This window comes from Nicotiana attenuata, unplaced genomic scaffold (assembly GCF_001879085.1).
Source record: "Nicotiana attenuata strain UT unplaced genomic scaffold, NIATTr2, whole genome shotgun sequence".
Lineage (NCBI taxonomy): Eukaryota > Viridiplantae > Streptophyta > Magnoliopsida > Solanales > Solanaceae > Nicotiana > Nicotiana attenuata.
In genome coordinates, this window is record NW_017670978.1 from 203,402 (window position 1) to 224,329 (window position 20,928).

Below are 20,928 nucleotides of genomic sequence, written 5' to 3' on the forward strand. Positions count from 1 at the left end.
GGTATGTTTCTGCGTCGTTTGCGGAACTTGGAAGTTTAGAAGTTCTTAGGCTTGAATCCGAGGTTAATTTGGTATTTTGATGTTGTTTTGAGAGTTCCGAGGGTTCGACTAAGTTTGTATATTGCTATATATATTATTGGTGCATTTGGTTGAGGTTCCGGAGGCCTCGGGTTTGTTTAGGGCGAGTTTTGGATGAGTCCGGGCATGACCGGAACTCAGGCATGGTTCTGGTGCTTAATTTTTGCGGGCGGCGACAAAATTTCGGTGAGGGCGGAGGTGGGGGCGCGGACCGCGTTAATTTGGTCGCGGAGGCGCTCCAGGGCAGATATGCAGATTCGCTAGTCCAACTTCGGAAACCTATATCTTTTGATCTACAAGGAATTTTGAGATGATTCAAAAACGAAAGTTGTAGCCTTTCGTGTCTAGTTTTCGGAAAGCTCAAGAAATAATCATTTGGACATCTGTAGAGAAAGTTATGGCCAAAGCACTAATTCCTGTCACTGCAGTCACCAGAAGCGCGGACAACGCTACTTTTTCACGACCGCGTGGGTTGGATTTTTGCGGTCAGCATAGTGGAGATCAGAGAGTGCACTATATAAACGGGATTTAGGGCATTATTTCACATTTTGGACCTAGGGAGCTCTATTTGTGGCGATTTTTCGAGAGGTTTTCAAGAAATTCATCGGGATAAGTGATTCCAACTCGGATTTAGTTAATACACATGAATATATCACTGACTTCATCATTTGATTAGTACTTTGAGTTGGAAATTTGGGAAAAAATTGTGGAAAATTTCATAAAATGAATTTTTGAGATTTGAATGTCGATTTGGAGTCGGATTTGAGTGAAACTAGTATGATTAGTCTCGTAATCGAGTGAGTTGTCAGATTTTGTGTCTTTGGTCAGGTTTCGAGACGTAGGCCCGGGGCCCAACTTTTGAGTTGACTTTTTGACTTTTGACCTAAAGCTTAGCATTTTCTTATGGGATTGATTCCTTTAGCTCGTGTTGATTGTATCGAATTTTTTGTGGCTAGATTCAAGGCATTTGGAGGCTGGTTCGAGAGGCAAGGGCATCGCGGATTAGGGATTTGATCGATTTGAGGTAAGTAATGATTGTAAATCTTGTCCTGAGGGTATGAAGCCTCAGATTTCACATCGTTTTGCTATTGTGAGGTGACGCACATGCTAGGTGACGGGCATGTGGGCGTGCATCGTTGGGGATTGTGACTTGGTTCGTCTTATAGCAAATATTAAGTTGCGTATTTGACTGAAAACTATTTGATACTTATGTGCTTTAGAAAGAATTTCTATGATTTGGGCTGAATGCCATATTTGGGCCTCGTGCCAAAGCTGTTTGGACCTTTAGGGGCCTTTTCTTATTATTTCCTCACTGTTTTGATTTAAGATCTGTACTCAGTCATGCTATCTTTTACTGATTTCATAACTCAGTCTTTATTACTCCATTTTTTATGCGTAAAATAATATTTTGGGCTAAGTACCCTGTTTTACTGATAGCCCGAGTGGCTTGAGAGGTTTCTGACTGAGTGAGGCTGAAAGCTTGTTTTGTGAAGATATTATGGGACCGGGGTGCACGCCGCAGCAGGTTGTTACTGATTCATGATATTGTAAGGCCGAGGGCCTAATTGATTTATGCCACGAGGTGGCTTGTTGTTATTGTTAGGCTGAGGGCCCAATTGATTTATGCCACGAGATGGCTTGTTATTATGAGGTCGAGGGACTGATTGATTTACGCCACGAGGTGGCTTGTTATAGCATTTGGGCGGTAGGAGCCCCTCCGGAGTCTACACACCCCCAGTGAGCGGGGGTACCCTGAGTGAGTGATATGATGTTTTTGCTCGAGGGGCTGTTCTTGATTTATGTTGTACCCGAGGGGCTATTCTTGATTCTTGTTATGCCCGAGGGTCTGATTACGAGTGATTGTGAGGTATGCCCGAAGGGCTGTATATGATTGACTGTGAGGTTTGCCCGAGGGTTTATTTATGATTCATGTTTGCCCAAGTGGCTGTTCACGAGTGATGTTTTACCCGATGGGCTGTTTATGATTCATGTTTGCCTGAGGGGCTGTTCACGAGTGATGCTTTGCCCGAGGGGCTGTTTATGATTTTCTTCGCTTTTACTTTAAATTGCATTGAGCCTCTATTGAAACTATTGAAAAGCATCTTCAAATGATTTTTACTGAAAACTAGATTTTAACGAGATGACTTGACTCATATACTGATTTAAAAACATGTTGTACTTACTGAGATTTCATGATGTGGATTTTATTTGTTTCCTACTGCTCAGTCTCTATTTACCTTTATTACTTACTGAGTTGGCGGTCTCACATTACTCCCTGCACCTTGTGTGCAGATCCAGGAGTTTCTGGACGTGTTAGTGATTATTAATTTCACTCGTCGCGGATCTGTTGGAGTTAGCAAGGTAGCTGCATGGCGATCGCAACCTTGCTCTTCTCCCTCCTATCTTCCTGTAGATTGTTATTAGTTGTTTTCCAGACTGTTCATGTCTTAGTATTATCAGACAGTCCTTGGTAGACGCTCATGACTAGTGACACCCTGATGTCAGGCTTTCTTTCTGCACTGTTGTTTTGATTTAAACACTTTATGAAGGTTTATTGTTAAATAGCTTTGATTTTATCTTAAGAATGAAAATATTGATTGGTTTTGGTAATGTGTCGTCTTTCCTAGTACCACTTTAGGCGTCATCACGACCGGGTTGGTTTTGGGTCGTGACAAGTTTGTATTAGAGCCTAGGTTACATAGTTCTCATGGGTCATGAGCAGGTTTAGTAGAGTCTTACAGATCGGTACGGAGACATCTGTACTTATCTTTGAGAGGCTGTAGAACCATTAGGAAATTCCACACTCTTGAATTCTTATCGTGCGTCATTGATTCGGCTTGAAGCGTAACTCCTTGAATTCCTTTCATGCATTCATGTGCGCGCATGAGCGCTCGGTATCAGCTGTGCATCGACTGCTTGTGATTCCCTGAAAGAGGGGTGAGATGTGATTTCTATGCGTTGATGTTGGGCCAGTCTGGAGGACTTGAGGCCGAGTTTTGCCTGTAGCTTGAACACTGAGGTGTTGATTATGTGAGCACGTGCTTTTGGATTTATAGGTTCGTAGTGTCCCTATTAGTGGAAGTGATGGATGGATGGCTACGTGATGAGTATGATGTGACTGCGAGATGTGTTCATATGATTTGAATGTGACGAGAAAGGGTCTGCTTGAGGGTAGAAGGAACTATTTCGTGCTTGATTTGGTGTATAGCCCCGAGCTATGGGTGTGTTGAAGGATCTTTTCATGTTGTTTAGTTGGGGAATGAAGTAGATTTCATGTCGTGATATGAGTTCAGCCTCAGGAAGATTAAGTGATTGCGTGGTGTTTTTGATGGTGGAGGGGTATAAAGAGATGCTAGTTGAGGCGAAGCAGGTGAGTTATCTCCTGCGGGGCATCCTGAGGGCGTGTGATACCTATACTGTGTTGTAGCGAGTTCTCCATTACCAGTGAATTATATGTGCTGCAGTTTTAGTTTAGATCGCGTATGAGAGTTGTCGTGACTGTTACGAGGGTGAATGCGAGATTTGCAAATGATTTGAAGTACTAGATGGTTTGTGTTGCATGAGCTTACGAGAGGATCTAGTTGAATCTCACTATAGTATTATGGCAGTAATAGAGTATGGGCATTGTCACGACCCTAGTTCGCCCTCCGTGAACCATCGTGACGGCACCTAGTCTCTACGACTAGGTAAGCCTAAATTGCGGAAAAGAAACCAAAATTTTCGGAAGTAAAACAATTTAAAACAGAAATAAGAAATAACCAGTGTATAAATGTGCCGCTCGGCATACACCCTATTTAGCTCTCAAAACCAACACATAAATCCAAGACTCGGAAACCCATGAATCACAAGCTAAGAAGTATTACAAAGCTCTAACTCCAGAATGTCTAACAAGAGCTGAAATACAGAAGGGCTAATACTAAATAACAAGAGTAGAAAGAGACTCCTCGGTCTGCGAACGCGGCAGATATACCTCGAAGTCGCTATAGCTGTCGCCTCGCCTCAGGGGTGGTAGGACTGAGTCGAAGTACCTGGATCTACACATGAAAAACATGCGCTAGAAGGGCATGAGTACACCACAACGGTACTTAGTAAGTGCCAAGCCTAACCTCGGTTGGGTAGTGACGAGGAAGGTCAGGGCCCTACTGAGGTTAAATAAGATATAAGGTTTAACAGTGTGAAATAAACTGTGTAAATAAGTAACACAAGATATGAAGGACAGCAACAACTATTACAGAGCAAGTAAAACACAGTAAGAGAATACAGCTCAGCTCCAAGATAACAATCGGGGATCTCCTAGGATACCGTCCAGTAGTCTCCAAATATAAATATCATATCCAATGGATCTCCCGGGTGCAGTCCCGTAGTCCAGTCGTATATGTGCGGGGATCTACCGGAAAACCACATCCGTCCCAAATATAAATACTCAGTACTGGGGAATCTACCGGGTGCAATCCCGTAGTTCCAATGTAAAAGTGCAGGGGGACCTCCCGGAATGCAATTCCGTAGTCCCAAAGTAAACATACAGGGGAGCTCTTAGGATACCGTCCCGTAGTCCCAAAATAAATACACAGCAGCAACAGCAGGCTAAATTTCTAAGTAGTGTAAGCAAGAAAGAAGAACACAATTCAAGGCTATTTTTTTAATGAAATAAAACCGGATTTCCAACAATTAGCACAAGTACGCACTCGTCACCTCACGTTCAAGGCATTTCAATTATCACAACATCGATCCTAAGGGGAGAGGTCCCCCACACAAGGTTAGACAAGCCACTTACCTCGAACAAGCGCAAGTCAACCCGAAACCACGCTTTTGCCACGAGTATCCGACTCCAAATGGCCCAAATCTAGTCAATTCAATTGCATATTGTAAATAACACCTCAAGTAACTGATTCCACAATTAAATTCTAAGCTAATGCACAAAATTAGGTAAAATGACCAAAACGCCCCTCGGGCCCACGTCTCGGAATCGGGTAAAATTTACATTTTCAGAATCCTCATACCCTCACGAGTCTAACCATACCAAAATTATCCAATTCCGATACCATTTGGTCCTTCAAATTATCAATTTACATTTTTGAAAGATTTCACAAATTTTCTTCCCAATTTCCATCCCAAATCACGAATTAAATGATGAATTCAATGATAGATTCATGTAATCTGTCCAAATCCGAGTTAGAATCACTTACCCCGATGAATTTCTTGAAAAACCTTCGAAAAATCGCCAAAATCCGAGCTCTCTAGGTCAAAATATGAAATAAAACCCAAAACTTAATATTTATAGAGCACCCCCCGGATTTCCACCACTGCGGACCGCACAAAAACGAGTGATGTCCGCACAAAACCAGTGTGGTCCGCACAAAAACGAGTGTTGTCCGCACAGGTTTTGACTGCAGTGACAAGCTTTAGTATTTTGGCTATAGCTTTCCCTACAGATGTCCAAATTGTGATTTCTTTACCTTTCTGGAAACTAGACACGAAGTTCTACAACTTTCATTTTTGAATCATCCAAATATTCCTTGTAGATCAAAAGATATGAGCTTCCGAAGTAGGACCAGTGAAATTTTCCTCACCGCGGACCGCACTGTATTTTGTGCGGCCGCACAGCCCCCACCGCGAACGCACTGGATTTTGTGCGGACCGCATTGGTGGGTTCCGAGGCCTGCAACTCTTCTAGACCTGCAATAGCTATGATTTTCGGCCTAAAACATCCCGGAACTCACCCGAGTCCCCTGGACTTCAAACCAACTGTACCAACACATCCCATGACATCATTCAAACTTGTTCAAAATTTCGAAACGCTCACAACAACATCAAATCACCAATTTAACATAGGATTCAAGCCTAAGAACTCCAAGAACTCTTAACTTAAGCTTTCGATCAAAAAGTCATTCAAATCTCGTCCGAATAACCTAAAATTTTGCAAGCACGTCACATTCAACACTACGGAGCTACTCCAACTTTCGGAATTCCATTCCGACCCTCAGATCAAAATCTCACTATCGAACCGGAAACATCAAAATTCGACCTTTCGGCACTTCAAGCCTAAATTAGCTATGGACCTCCAAAATACAATCCGACCACGCCCCTAAACCCGAAATCACCTAACGGAGCTAACGGAACCATCGGATTTCCATTCCGAGGCCGTCTTCACACTGTTCCGACTACGGCCAACTTTCCAACACTTAAGCTCTCATTTAGGGACTAAGTGTCCCAAAACTCTCCGAAACTCAAAATCGAACATCCTGGCAAATCAAAATAGCAGAAATAAACTTGGGGAAAGTTGTTAATAGGGGATCGGGGCGTAAATTCTAAAAACGATCGGCCGGGTCGTTACATCCTCCCACACTTAAACATTCGTTCGTCCTCGAACGAGCACAAAGACATACCTGAAGTAGTGAAAAGATGAGGGTACTGGCTGCGCATATCCTGCTCGGTCTCCCAGGTCGCCTCCTCGACCGGCTGACCTCGCCACTGAACCTTCACTGATGCAATGTTCTTTGACCTCAGCTTCCTAACCTGCCTTCCCAGTATTGCCACTGGCTCCTCAACATAAGATAGATCCTTGTCCAACTGGACTGAGCTGAAATCCAATACGTGCGACGGATCACCGTGATACCTCCGGAGCATCAAGACATGAAATACCGGATGAACTCCTGCCAAGCTGGGAGGTAAGGCAAGCTCATAAGCAACCTCCCCAACTCGCCTCAATATCTCAAAAGGGCTAATAAACCTCGGACTCAACTTCCCTTTCTTCCCAAATCTCATAACGATTTTCATAGGCAAAACCCGAAGCAGAACCCGCTCTCCAACCATATAGGAAACATCACGAACCTTCCGGTCCGCATAGCTCTTCTGTCTGGACTAGGCTGTACGGAGTCTATCCTGAATCACCTTGACTCTCTCCAAAGCATCTTGAACCAAGTCTGTGCCCAATAATCTAGCCTCACCTGGCTCGACAACCCACCGGAGATCTACATGGCTTACCATATAAGGCCTCGTATGGTGCCATCTGAATGCTGGACTGATAGCTGTTGTTGTAGGCAAACTCCGCCAATGGCAAGAACTGATCCCAAGAACCTCCAAACTCAATCACACACGCACGGAGCATATCCTCAAGAATCTGAATAGTGCGCTCGGACTGTCCGTCCGTCTGAGGGTGAAATGCTGTGCTCAACTCCACCCGAGTACCCTACTCCTGCTGTACGGCTCTCCAGAATTGCGATGTGAACTGAGTACCTCTGTCTGAAATGATGGAAACTGGAATACCATGCAGGCGGACAATCTCCCGGATATAAATCTCCGCCAACCGCTCCGAGGAATAGGTAGTACACACAAGGATGAAATGCGCGGACTTGGTCAGCCGATCCACAATAACCCAAATGGCATCGAACTTCTTCAAAGTCCGTGGGAGCCCAGATACGAAGTCCATGGTGATCCGCTCTCACTTCCACTTCGGAATCTCTATCTGCTGAAGCAATCCACCCGGTCTCTGGGGCTCAAACTTCACCTGCTAACAATTAAGGCATCGAGCTACAAACCCAACTATATCCTTCTTCATCCATCTCCACCAGTAGTGCTGCCTCATATCCTGATACATCTTCGCGGCACCCGGATGAATGGAATACCACGAACTATGGGCCTCATCTAGAATCAACTCCCGAAGCCCATCAACATTGGGTACACAAACTCGACCATGCATTCTCAATACTCCGTCATCACCAATAGTCACATCTCGGGCATCGCCATGCACAATTTGTCCTCGAGGACAAGCAAATGAGGGTCATCAAACTGACGCTCCCGGATACGATCAAATAAGGAAGACCGAGAGACCACACAAGCTAGAACCCGACTGGGCTCCGAAAGATCTAATCTCACAAACTGGCTGGCTAAGGCCTGAACATCCATTGCCATAAGCCTCTGTGCTGCTGGTAAATAAGCCAAACTCCGCAAACTCTCTGCCCGGCGGCTCAAAGCATCGGCCACCACATTGGCCTTGCCCGGGTGATACAAGATAGTGATGTCATAATCTTTCAGCAGCTCTAGCCATCTCCTCTAATGCAAATTAAGGTCCTTCTGCTTGAACAGATGCTGCAAACTCCGGTGATCAGTATATATCTCACAAGGCACGCCGTACAAGTAATGACGCTAGATCTTCAAGGCATGAACAATGGCAGCTAACTCAAGATCATGGAAAGGATAATTCTTCTCATGTAGATTCAACTGTCTGGACGCGTAGGAAATCACCCTACTATCCTGCATCAATACCGCTCCAAGGCCAACTCTCAAGACATCACAATAGACAGTATAAGACCCCGAATTGGTAGGCAATATCAAAACTGGGGCTATAGTCAAGGCTGTCTTGAGCTTCTGAAAGCTGTCCTCGCACTCTTCCGTCCACTGGAACGGAGCACCCTTCTGGGTCAGTTTGGTCATAGGGGCTGCAATAGATGAAAACCCCTCCACAAAGCGATGATAGTAACCCGCCAAACCAAGGAAACTGCGGATCTCTATAGCTGAGGATGGTCTGGGCCAACTCTGCACTGCCTCTACCTTCTTTGGATCCACCTGAACACCCTCTCTCAAGACCACATGACCCAAAAACGCCACGAAATCCAACCAAAACTTACATTTTGAAAACTTTGCATATAACTTCTTTTCCCTCAGAGTCTAAAGCATTGTCCTTAGGTGTTGCTCATGATCTTCCCGACTCCGGGAATATACCAGAATGTCATCAATAAAGACAATGACAAAAGAGTCAAGATATGGCCGAAATACACTGTGCATCAAATGCATAAAGGCTGCTGGGGCATTGGTCAGCCCAAATGACATAACAAGAAACTCGTAATGACCATATCGAGTCCTGAAAGCAGTCTCCGAGATATCTGGCTCCCGAATCTTCAATTGATGATAGCCTGAACGCAAGTCAATCTTAGAAAACACACAAGCGCCCTGCAACTGGTCGAACAAGTCATCAATACGAGGCAAAGGATAGCGGTTCTTCACTGTCACCTTATTCAACTGGCGGTAATCAATACACATGCGCATAGAACCATCCTTCTTCTTCACAAATAACATAGGAGCACCTCAAGGCGATACACTGGGCTGAATGAAACCCTTATCAAGTAATTCCTGCAATTGCTCCTTCAACTCCTTCAACTCAGGAGGATCCATACGGTACGGAGGGATAGAGATGGGCTGAGTGTCCGGCAACAAATCAATGCCAAAATCAATGTCTCTATTAGGTGGCATGCCTGGAAGATCAGCTGGAAACACATCAGGGAAATCCTGTACAACTGGACTGAATCAACAGAAGGAGTATCCATACTGGCATCTCTCACATAAGCTAAGTACGCATCACAACCTTTCTCAACCATACACTGAGCCTTAAGGAAAGAAATAACTCTACTAAGAGTGTGACCTAAAGCACCCCTCCACTCAACACGCGGTATACCTAGCATGGCCAATATCACGGTTTTGGCGTGACAATCAAGAATAGCATAATGGGGCGACAACCACTCCATGCCCAAGATAATTTCAAAATCAACCATGCTAAGCAATAATAAATCGGCTCTGGTCTCAAAACTACCAAGAACAACCAAACATGACCGATAAATACGGTCCACAACAAGAGAATCTCCCACAGGACCAGAAACATAAACTGGGGAACCCAAGGAATCCCGAGGAACACCCAAATGGGGAGCAAAATAAGAAGACACATAAGAATAAGTGGAGCCTGGATAGAATAGAACCGATGCATCTCTGTGACAGACCAAGATAGTACTTGTGATGACAGAATCGGAGGCGACAGCCTCAGTACGGGCAGGTAGAGCATAATATCTGGCCTGGCTTCCCCCTCGAGGGCGACCTCTACCTCCCCGACCTCCATCTTTGGCTGGCTGGGCCGGTGGAGTAGCAACTGGTGCTGGGACCATAGCCTGTGAACTCTGCGGGGCATGCTGTGGCTGAGGAGTCTGCGGAGGTGCACCCCTCCTAAGTCTGGGGCGATCCCACACCATATTGAGTGTGTCACCACACTCAAAACAAGCTCTGGGAGGACGTGGGGGTTGTGACTAGCTCGGGCCAGGTCTGCTGAACTGACCACCGTACAGGAGGCGCACTAGATACTGGAGGTGCATAATAAGGCTCCTGAGGCCTGGGTGGGGCTGGAATACCACTGGCTGCTGGAAGAGCTGAATCAACGGGGCGACTCATATGACCCTTACCATGATGACCTGCAGCTGGGGCACGGGCACCAGAATAATGGCCCGACTCTCGAGACCTCTTGTCCTCCCTCTCCTCTCTGTCCCTAGCATGCATACCCTCAATCCTCCTAGCAATGCTCACCACCTGCTGATAAGATATATCCATCTCTAACTCACGAGCCATGCTAGATTTGATGCTGGGAATAAGCCCCTCAATGAACCGGCAAAACCTTCTCGCGAACCGTAGAAACCAAAGCGGGTGCATGTCTAGCCAAGTCAGTGTAACGGACAGCATACTCCGAGACAGTCATGGTACCCTAGCGCAAATGCCCAAACTCCATGCTCCAGGCATCCCTAAGACTCTGGGGGTCATACTCCCTCGTGGACATATCTGAGAACTGGGCCCAAGCTGATATTTCTTGAACCTCTCCAGCCTCTCTACTCCTCCTCTGAAGCTACTGCCCTCTCCTCAGGCTGAGCTGGGGCTACCGGCTGTATAGGAATAGCCTCTGGGACCTGATCAATATGCACTCGCTACTCAGGGGTGCAGGCGGCGGGAGTCTATGCTCCTCCTCCGGCCTGGGATGTAGCTGCAGTAAGGGGAAGCAACCCTGGCTGAGCTAGAGTGGTGTACATGGTCATAAACTGTGCCAAAGTCTCCTGTAGTGCTGGAGTAGTAGTGGCAGACGCATCAGGCGTTTGGACTCGGGCTGGTACTGCTGGTGGTACCTCGACGGCAGCTCGCGCGGGTGCTCTGGCTGCACCACGAGCGCGTCTCGGCCCCTGCCCCAGCCCCAGCCTCTAACGGCTCCAGTAGGGGGCGCGGGTGCCTGGTCATCTCGAGTAGCACGTGTACTCACCATCTGTGAGAGAATAGAAGACAGAAGTTTAGAATCGTGATATCAAAAATCTCACACGACAAGGAAATCAAACGAAACGGAATTTTCCTAACAGTTACATAGCCTCTAGTAGATAAGTACAGACGTCTCCATACCGATCAGCAAGACTCCAACAAACCAACTTGTGATTCATGACTCCTATGAACCTAGAGCTCTGATACCAACTTGTCACGACCTCGGTTCGCCCTCCGTGAACCATCGTGACGGCACCTAGTCTCTACGACTAGGTAAGCCTATATTGCGAAAAAAAAACCAAAATTTGCGGAAGTAAAACAATTTAAAACAGAAATAAGAAATAACTAATGTATAAATGTGCCGCTCGGCATACACCCTATTCAACTCTCAAAACCAACACATAAATCCAAGACCCGGAAACCCATGAATCACAAGCTAAGAAGTACTACATAGCTCTAACTCCAAAATGTCTAATAAGAGCTGAAATACAGAAGGGCAAATACTAAACAGCAAGAGTACAAAGAGACTCCTCGGTCTGCGGACGCGGCAGATATACCTCGAACTCGCTATAGCAATCGCCTCGCCTCAGGGGTGGTACGACTGAGTCGAAGTACCTGGATCTGCACATGAAAAACATGCACAGGAAGGGCATGAGTACACCACAATGGTACTCAGTAAGTGCCAAGCCTAACCTCGGTTGGGTAGTGACAAGGAAGGTCAGGGCCCTACTGAGGCTAAATAAGATATAAGGTTTAACAGTGTGAAATAAACAGTGTAAATAAGTAACACAAGATATGAAGGACAGCAGCAACTATTACAGAGGCAAGTAAAACACAGTAAGAGAATACAGCTCAGCTCCAAGATAACAACCGGGGATCTTCTAGGATACCGTCCTGTAGTCTCCAAATATAAATATCATATCCAGTGGATCTCCCGGGTGCAGTCCCGTAGTCCAACTCGTCTATGCACGGGGATCTACCGAAAAACCACATCCGTAGTCCCAAATATAAATACTCAGTACTGGAGAATCTACCGGGTGAAATCCTGTAGTTCCAATGTAAAAGTGCAGGGGGATCTCCCGGAATGCAATTCTGTAGTCCCAAAGTAAACATACAGGGGAGCTCCCGGGATACCGTCCCGCAGTCCCAAAATAAATACACAACAGCAACAAGAACTCAATTCAATCCATTTCATACCAAAGTCAGGTAGATAATTCTAACCTAACATGCTTCACGTAATACAAATAAGGCAGTTAAGTCAAATAGAACAATTTAGTCAAGTAGACATGCTTCTCTCGACTAACAGCAGGCTAAATTTCCAGGTAGTCTAAGCAAGAAAGAAGAACACAATTCAAGGCTTTTTTTTTTAATGAAATAAAACCGGATTTCCAACAATTAGCACAAGTACGTACCCGTCACCTCACGTACAAGGCATTTCAATTATCATAATATCAATCCTAAGGGGAGAGGTCCCCCACATAAGGTTAGACAAGCCACTTACCTCGAACAAGCGCAAGTCAACCCGAAACCACGCTTTTGCCACGAGTATCCGACTCCAAATGGCCCAAATCTAGTCAATTCAATCGCATATTGTAAATAACACCTCAAGTAACTGATTCCACAATTAAATTCTAAGCTAATGCACGAAATTAGGTAAAATGACCAAAATGCCCCTCGGGCCCACGTCTCGGAATCGGGTAAAATTTACATTTTCAGAATCCTCATACCCTCACGAGTCTAACCATACCAAAATTATCCAATTCCGATACCATTGGTCATTCAAATCATCATTTTACATTTTTGAAAGATTTCACAAATTTTCTTCCCAATTTCCATCCCAAATCACGAATTAAATGATGAATTCAATGATAGATTCATGCACTCTATCCAAATCCGAGTTAGAATCACTTACACCGATGAATTTCTTGAAAAACCTTTGAAAAATTATCAAAATCCGAGCTCTCTAGGTCAAAATGAAATAAAACCCAAAACCTCGTATTTATAGAGCACCCCCCGGATTTCCACCACTGCGGACCGCACAAAAATGAGTGTTGTCCGCACAAAACCAGTGTGGTCCGCACAAAAACGAGTGATGTCCGCACAGGTTTTGACTGCAGTGATATGCTTTAGTATTTTGGCCATAACTTTCTCTACAGATGTCCAAATTGTGATTCTTTACCTTTCTGAAAACTAGACACGAAGGGCTATAACTTCTGTTTTTGAATCGTCCCAATATTCCTTGTAGATCAAAAGATATGAGCTTTCGAAGTAGGACGAGTAAAAATTTCCTCACCGCGGACCGCACTGCGTTTTGTGCGGCCGCACAGCCCCCACCGCGGATGCACTGGATTTTGTGCGGACCGCACTGGTGGGTTTCGAGGCCTGCAACTCTTCTGGACCTGCAACAGCTATGATTTTCGGCCTAAAACATCTCGGAACCTACTCGGAACTCACCCGAGTCCCCGGGACTTCAAACCAATTGTACCAACACATCCCATGACATCGTTCAAACTTGTTCAAAACTTTGGAACGCTCACAACAACATCAAATCACCAATTTAACGTAGGATTCAAGCCTAAGAACTCCAAGAACTCTTAACTTGTGCTTTCGATCAAAAAGTCTATCAAATCTCGTCCTAATGACCTGAAATTTTGCAAGCACGTCACATCCAACACTACGGAGCTACTCCAACTTTCGGAATTCCATTCTGACCCTCGGATCAAAATCTCACTATCAAACCAGAAACTTCAAAATTCAACCTTTCGGCACTTCAAGCCTAAATTAGCTACGGACCTCCAAAACACAATCCGACCACGCCCCTAAACTCGAAATCACCTAACGGCGCTAACAGAACCATCGGATTTCCATTCCGAGGCCGTTTTCACACTGTTTCGACTACGGCCAACTTTCCAACACTTAAGCTCTCATTTAGGGACTAAGTGTCCCAGAACTCTCCGAAACTCAAAACCGAACATCCCGGCAAATCAAAATAGTAGAAATAAACTTGGAAAAGCAGTTAATAGGGGATCGGGGCGTAAATTCTAAAAACAACCGGCCGGATCGTTACCGGCATTATGAGTTTTTATTTGTTTTGATCCATGGCTTTGAGCCAAGTGGGGGAGTCTGCTATTGATAAGTTAAATGCATGGCTAAGTGTCATATTAGTCTTAGTTAGAGGTATACTGGTGAATCAATTATGACTTGCAGAGGTTGAGATTAAGGATGACTCGAGTAAAGGAGATATCTGGATATGAGTTGTATTGGGCTTTATGAGTATATGGGAATCATGGAATGATTTGAGTTGTTATTGGTGTAGGATGTAATGTGTGTGGAGCAGAAATTTATCTTGTGGCATTAAGGTGGGGTTATTTCCTTAGGTGTTGCTGTACTAATGGGGCACAGGTCATTCGGCTCGTTTAATCAGTTTAATTGAAACCTGAGTAGAGTGGATGACTCCCAAGAATGGTTTTAATGGATTCAAGATTTACATGTAATAATTGGAGGTCTTTAGGATGTGTATTTGGCTAGAAACTGACGTTTACATTGGAGGGTGTCAAGACTTGTGGCATTTCTATATCATTATGGATTCTACATATCAGTATCAGGAAGGTGAAGGTAATGGCTTTAGATTCGCAGGAAGTCTCTTCAAGGTAAGTATTTTGAATGTGGTACTTTGGGGATATTTAAGAGAGTATCCAGCGGCTTATGAGCCTTAGACGGTGTGGTTTTATGCTTGGGTCTTGTGTGGTGAGTCTGAGTTGAGGATTGCGGTATTATGGCAAGGAGAAGTATCAATTTGAAGGTAATTCAGAAGGAACTTGGATAAATAGGACAACTTGGTAGTAGGTGGGATCGGCATGGTAATGGGTATGATTAATTCTTTGGGTGTTTATGAGGTAATGAGTTTCTACAGGTGTTTTATGGCAATGCTCTTGAGTTTCTGGTGACCTACGTAGCTGGGTTGAGTTAAAAGGATTCAGTCTTGACGGTTTGGCTTTAACAAATGGGATTCGGAGAGTTCTTGATGGTTTCTACCACGGTTAGAGATGTATATTTTCTACTGGCGTAAGGAGCACGTGATGTATAGTTGTTTTCTCCTAGGTGGGATCAAATAGAAAGTTCTTGGCTAGTTGAGTACGTAGTTGCCTGTGACTTGGAGTGGATTATGAAGTTCTCATATTTATCATAGGATGGCATGGTATGTGCGGTATGTTGTGTAAGATTGAGATTTGCATGTAAGGTCACGGTTCAGTTCTCAAAGGAAGGTCGTAAATTCCTAGGCAGCAGGTACAGTTTCAGATGACTAGGTAAATGATATTACTAATTGGTATGGTTTGATGAGAGTATACATTCAGAAAGGGGGCGAAGTGTTTGAGTTATGGATACTTCATTAGTATTGCGATACTCTCTTGTTTGATCGATTACTGGAGTTTAGATTTTGCCTTGTGGCACAGAAAATTTTTAGAAGTATTCCTCGTGGGATGACCGTGTAATTGGAGAAGTGTGGACATTTAGGCGATGGAGTTGAAACCAAAGATGGTGATTCATGTGTTCTATGGATTTGGAGCCTGCGAGTTTTCGTGAGTAGATTGTTTCATAGTTGTGGACTGTGAAAATGCAGCTAAGGTTAGTCAGGGGATTGTGTGTGTTGTCATTCAATCACTGTGGACTTTCGGAGGGTTATTTATCTGTTGTGGGTGACCAGATTTGATTTGGGGTTCATTGGTAGGCCAAACATGGATATGTGTTCTGCACCGGGTCGGAATTGCTGACTCCGAACTACTATCGTTGAGGGATGTGCCATTCGATTGTAGTTGAGCTTATTCATGTTCTGGAGTGATCTATGAGTTACTCTTCTGTGTTACGAGGAGTTGTGATTCGTTGGTTATATGCACATATGGCGCGGTTCAATTTGAGCTTTATAACAGAATTTGAGCGAGATGAGTATTTGGGTATTGCATGATTGATTGTGCATTGGCTATGTTCTTTCTGGATTGTGGTAGTGGGTTATTTGCTCCATAGTTATGGTAATGCACTTTGAGTATTGGATATCGAATTTTGCGTGGTGATTGATTTTGAGCATTGCGACTTGAGGTATTTCATGAGGAACAGTGTTTGGATGGGGTCACGCATTGCAGCGAAGTCATATTGGGATATGATCCTTGTGTTAGATTTCGTGTTTTATGGTTCTACGGTGCGAGATGGGTTGTTAGCATCTCGTTGTGGCGGTATTTGTTGAGCTTGCGGAACGGTTCTCTTGCTCGAGTAATTTTCTATGTTTGAGTACACTTGGCTTGTTGCATATTGGTGCACGGATTGCACAGGTTTTGGCTTTAGATTGTATTGATGTGACATGTCACTAGAGTGGTTGTGACGGGTGAAATAAGGTCATCGGACCTAGAATGGGTGCTATCAGATCTGATTGCGATATATTTGGAGGATATTGATGCTGATCGGCTTAGAAATTTTGCTATAGCTCCTATCGAAGGAGAGGGAGTTCCACCACTTGTTGATGCGACGAATGGTTATGGATTCTTGCGCGTTTCTTTCATCATTGGCAGTATATGAAGGTGTTTGAACGGGTCTCTGTTTGATAATAGGTTTATTACCGGAATTTAGTTGTTCTGAACAACCACTGTGATCATAAATTATCCTATGAGTGTTCGAGTTATGTGGGATATCACGCGATTTCTTCTTAAGTTATGGCTCTGGTTGGGTACAACTTGTTCAGACTTACACAGTATGTAGATGCGAGATTCTGATCATATAGAAACTGTCGGATGTAGAAATTGGACTCTAAGGCTTATGGGATAGGTGACGTGGGATCACCCCCCGGGTATGTGGATAGTGAGATTACACAGCGATTTGATGGCTTTTGGAACCACTCTGGGCACGTTCGAGGACGAACGTAGTGGGGGAGGATGTAACGACCCGACCGATCATTTTGAGCAATTGCATTTCGCTTGGCTGTTTGAGGGCATGAGTATATCCGTATGATATATTATGACTTATGTGAATCATCGGTTTTGGTTTTCAGGTTATCCGGAATTTGATTTAGGAGAATGATTCTCAGCTAGAAGCTTTGAATTTGAAAATTTTGACCAAGTTTTGACTTTTTAGTATTCGATCTCGGATGTGAATTTCGATGGTTCTGTCATCTCCGGTAGGTGATTTTGGACTTAGGAGAGCGTCCAAAATGTAGTTTGGAGGTCCTTGGTAAAATTAGGCTTGAATTGGCCAATTGGAAATTTTGTGATTCCCGGGCGGCAGTGGAAAATTTGATATCAGAGTCGGAATGGAATTCCGAGAGTTGGAGTAGGTTCGTAGTGTCATTTGTGATGTGTGTGAAAATTTGAGGTTATACGGACAAGGTTTGATATGTTTTGGCGTCGTTCGCAGAACTTAAAAGTTTAGAAGTTCTTAGGATTCAATCTGAGGTTAATTTGGTATTTTGATGTTGTTTTGAGAGTTCCGAGGGTTCGACTAAGTTTGTATATTGATATATAACTATTTGGTGCATTTGGTTGAGTTTCCGGAGGCCTCGGGTATGTTTCGAGTGAGTTTTGGGCGAGTCCGGGCATTACTGGAACTCAGGCATGGTTCTGGTTCTTAATTTTCGCGGGCGGCGGCAAAATTTCGCTGAGGGCGGAGGTGGGGGCGCGGACCGCGTAAATTTGGTCGCGGAGGCGCTCTAGGGCAGATCTGTAGATTCGGTTGTCCGACTTCGGAAGCCTATATCTTTCGATCTACAAGGAATGTTGAGATGATTCAAAAATAAAAGTTGTAGCCTTTCGTGTCTAGTTTCAAGAAAGCTAAAGAAAGCATCATTTGGACATCTGTAGAGAAAGTTATGGCCAAAATACTAAAGCCTGTCACTGCAGCCACCAGAAGCGCGGACAATGCTACTTATTCGCGACCGCGGGGGTTGGATTTTCTTTTCGCGGTCAGCGTAGTGGAGATCAGAGAGTGAACTATATAAACGGGATTTAGGGCATTATTTTACATTTTGGACCTAGGGAGCTCGGTTTGTGGCGATTTTTCGAGAGTTTTTCAAGAAATTCATCGGGGTAAGTGATTCTAACTCGGATTTGGTTAATATACATGAATATATCATTGACTTCATGGTTTGATTAGTACTTTGAGGTAGAAATTTGGGAAAAAATTGTGGAAAATTTCTTAAAATTAATTTTTGAGATTTGAATATCGATTTGGAGGTGGATTTGAGTGAAACTAGTATGGTTGTCTCGTAATCGAGTGAGTTGTCGGATTTTGTGACTTTGGTCAGGTTTCGAGACGTGGTCCCGGGGGCCGGCTTTTGAGTTGACCTTTTGACTTTTGACCTAAAGCTTAGCATTTTCTTATGGGGTTGATTCCTTTAGCTCGTGTTGATTGTATCGAATTGTTTGTGGCTAGATTCGAGGTATTTTGAGGCTGGTTCGAGAGGCAAGGGCATCGCGGATTAGGGATTTGATCGGTTTGAGGTAAGTAATGATTGTAAATCTTATCCTGAGGGTATGAAGCCCCGGATTTCACATCGTTTCACTATTATGAGGTGACGCACATGCTAGGTGACGAGCGTGTGGGCGTGCACCGTTGGGGATTGTGACTTGGTCCATCCCATAGCAACTATTAAGTTCCGTATTTGACTGAAAACTATTTAATACTTATGTGCTTTAGAAAAAATTTCTATGATTTGGGCTGAATGTCATATTTGGGCCTCGTGCCAAAGCTGTTGGACCTTTAGGGGCCTTTTTTTAGTATTTCCTCACTGTTTTGATTTAAGATCTGTACTCAGCCATGCTATATTTTACTGATTTCAGAACTCGGTCTTTATTAATCCATTTTTGATGTGTAAAATGATATTTTGGGCTGAGCACCCTATTTTACTGATAGCCCGAGTGGCTTGAGAGGTTCTGACTGAGTGAGGCTGAAGGCTTGTTTTGTGAGGATATTATGGATCGGGCTGCACGCCGCAGCAGGTTGTTACTGATTCATGATATTGTGAGGCTGAGGGCCTGAATAATTTATGCCACGAGGTGGCTTGTTGTTATTGTGAGGCCGAGAGCCCGATTGATTTATGCCACGAGATGTCTTGTTGCTACGAGGCCGGGGGACTGATTGATTTACGCCACGAAGTGGCTTCTTATAGCGCTTGGGCGGTAGGAGCCCCTCCGGAGTCTACACACCCCCAGTGAGCGCGGGTACCCTGAGTGAGTGATATGATGTTTTTTCCCGAGGGGTTGTTCTTGATTTATGTTGTGCCCGAGGGGCTATTCTTGATTCATGTTGTGCCCGAAGGGCTGATTAAGAGTGATTGCGAGGTATGCCCGATGGGCTGTATATGAGTGACTGTGAGGTTTGCCCGAGGGTTTATTTATGATTCATGTTTGCCCGAGGGGCTATTGACGAGTGATGTTTTACCCGAGGGGCTGTTTATGATTCATGTTTGCCCGAGGGGTTGTTCACGAGTGACGCTTTGCCCGACGGGCTGTTTATGATTTTCTTCACTTTTACTTTAAATTGCATTGAGCCTTTATTGAAACAGTTGAAAAGCATCTTCAAATGACTTTTACCGAAAACTGGATTTTAACGAGATGACTTGACTCATATACTAATTTGAAAACATGTTGTACTTACTGAGATTTCATGATGTGGATTTTATTTGTTTTCTACTGCTCAGTCTCTATGTACCTTTATTACTTACTGAGTTGGCGTACTCACATTACTCCCTGCACCTTGTGTGCAGATCCGGAAGTTGCTGGACGTGTTAGTGATTGTTGATTTCACCCGTCGCGGATCTGTTGGAGTTAGCAAGGTAGCTGCATGGCGATCGCAGCCCTGCTCTTCTCCCTCCTATCTTCCTGTAGATTGTTATTAGTTATTTTCGAGACTGTTCACGTCTTAGTATTATCGGACAGTCCTTGGTAGACGCTCATGACTAGTGACATCCCGATGTCGGGCTTTCTTTCCGCACTGTTGTTTTGATTTAAACGTTTTATGAAGGTTTATTGTTAAATAGCTTTGATTTTATCTTAAGATTGAAAATATCGATTTATTTTGGTAATGTGTCGGCTTGCCTAGTACCACATTAGGCGCTATCACGACCGGGTTGATTTTGGATCGTGACAATGCTCAATGTCACTGCATACACTGCTTTGTGTCAATTGTTATTTGGCTTGAGAAGTTTTCCCAACTTAAGAAACAGAGAGATCAATGTGCGGATTTCTTTTCCCATCTAACTTGTGATTGAGAGAAATGTGGCTTACCTTTGTTGAATTGTGTAATCACATCTAAGAGCATACTTTTATTTATTAATTAAGTTATCAACCTACCTCTTCACATAACGAGCTGATTTTTCGTGAGTTAAGTACATAAAAAAATTTGTTGACAATGGTGGCATTGAGACATCAAACGACGAACTCTGCCTATGATATTAGTTAATTGTATGAACATTGTTTTTTTTTTTTTTTTGGAAGGCTTGAATTAAGTAAATATCTCACCTAAAAATTTAAACGGTTAAAAAGAGAGCAAAATATACACGATTGAAACCAGTCCCAGCCGGATGCCTTTAAGAAAAGATAGAAGCTGACAATTTATAATAAATATCACGGAAACTTCTGCATGAGCAAGCAAAAAAGGGGCATTTTCGGCTAGTTTGGAGTTTAGGAGTTCTCTACAGGAATGCAGATGCGGAACTTCACCCCTCTAGAGTAAAGTATAGACTATTGAGTTCAAATTCTAATAGGAACTAAAATCATTGAAATAGATGGAGGTTGGGGATTATGGGGGGGGGGG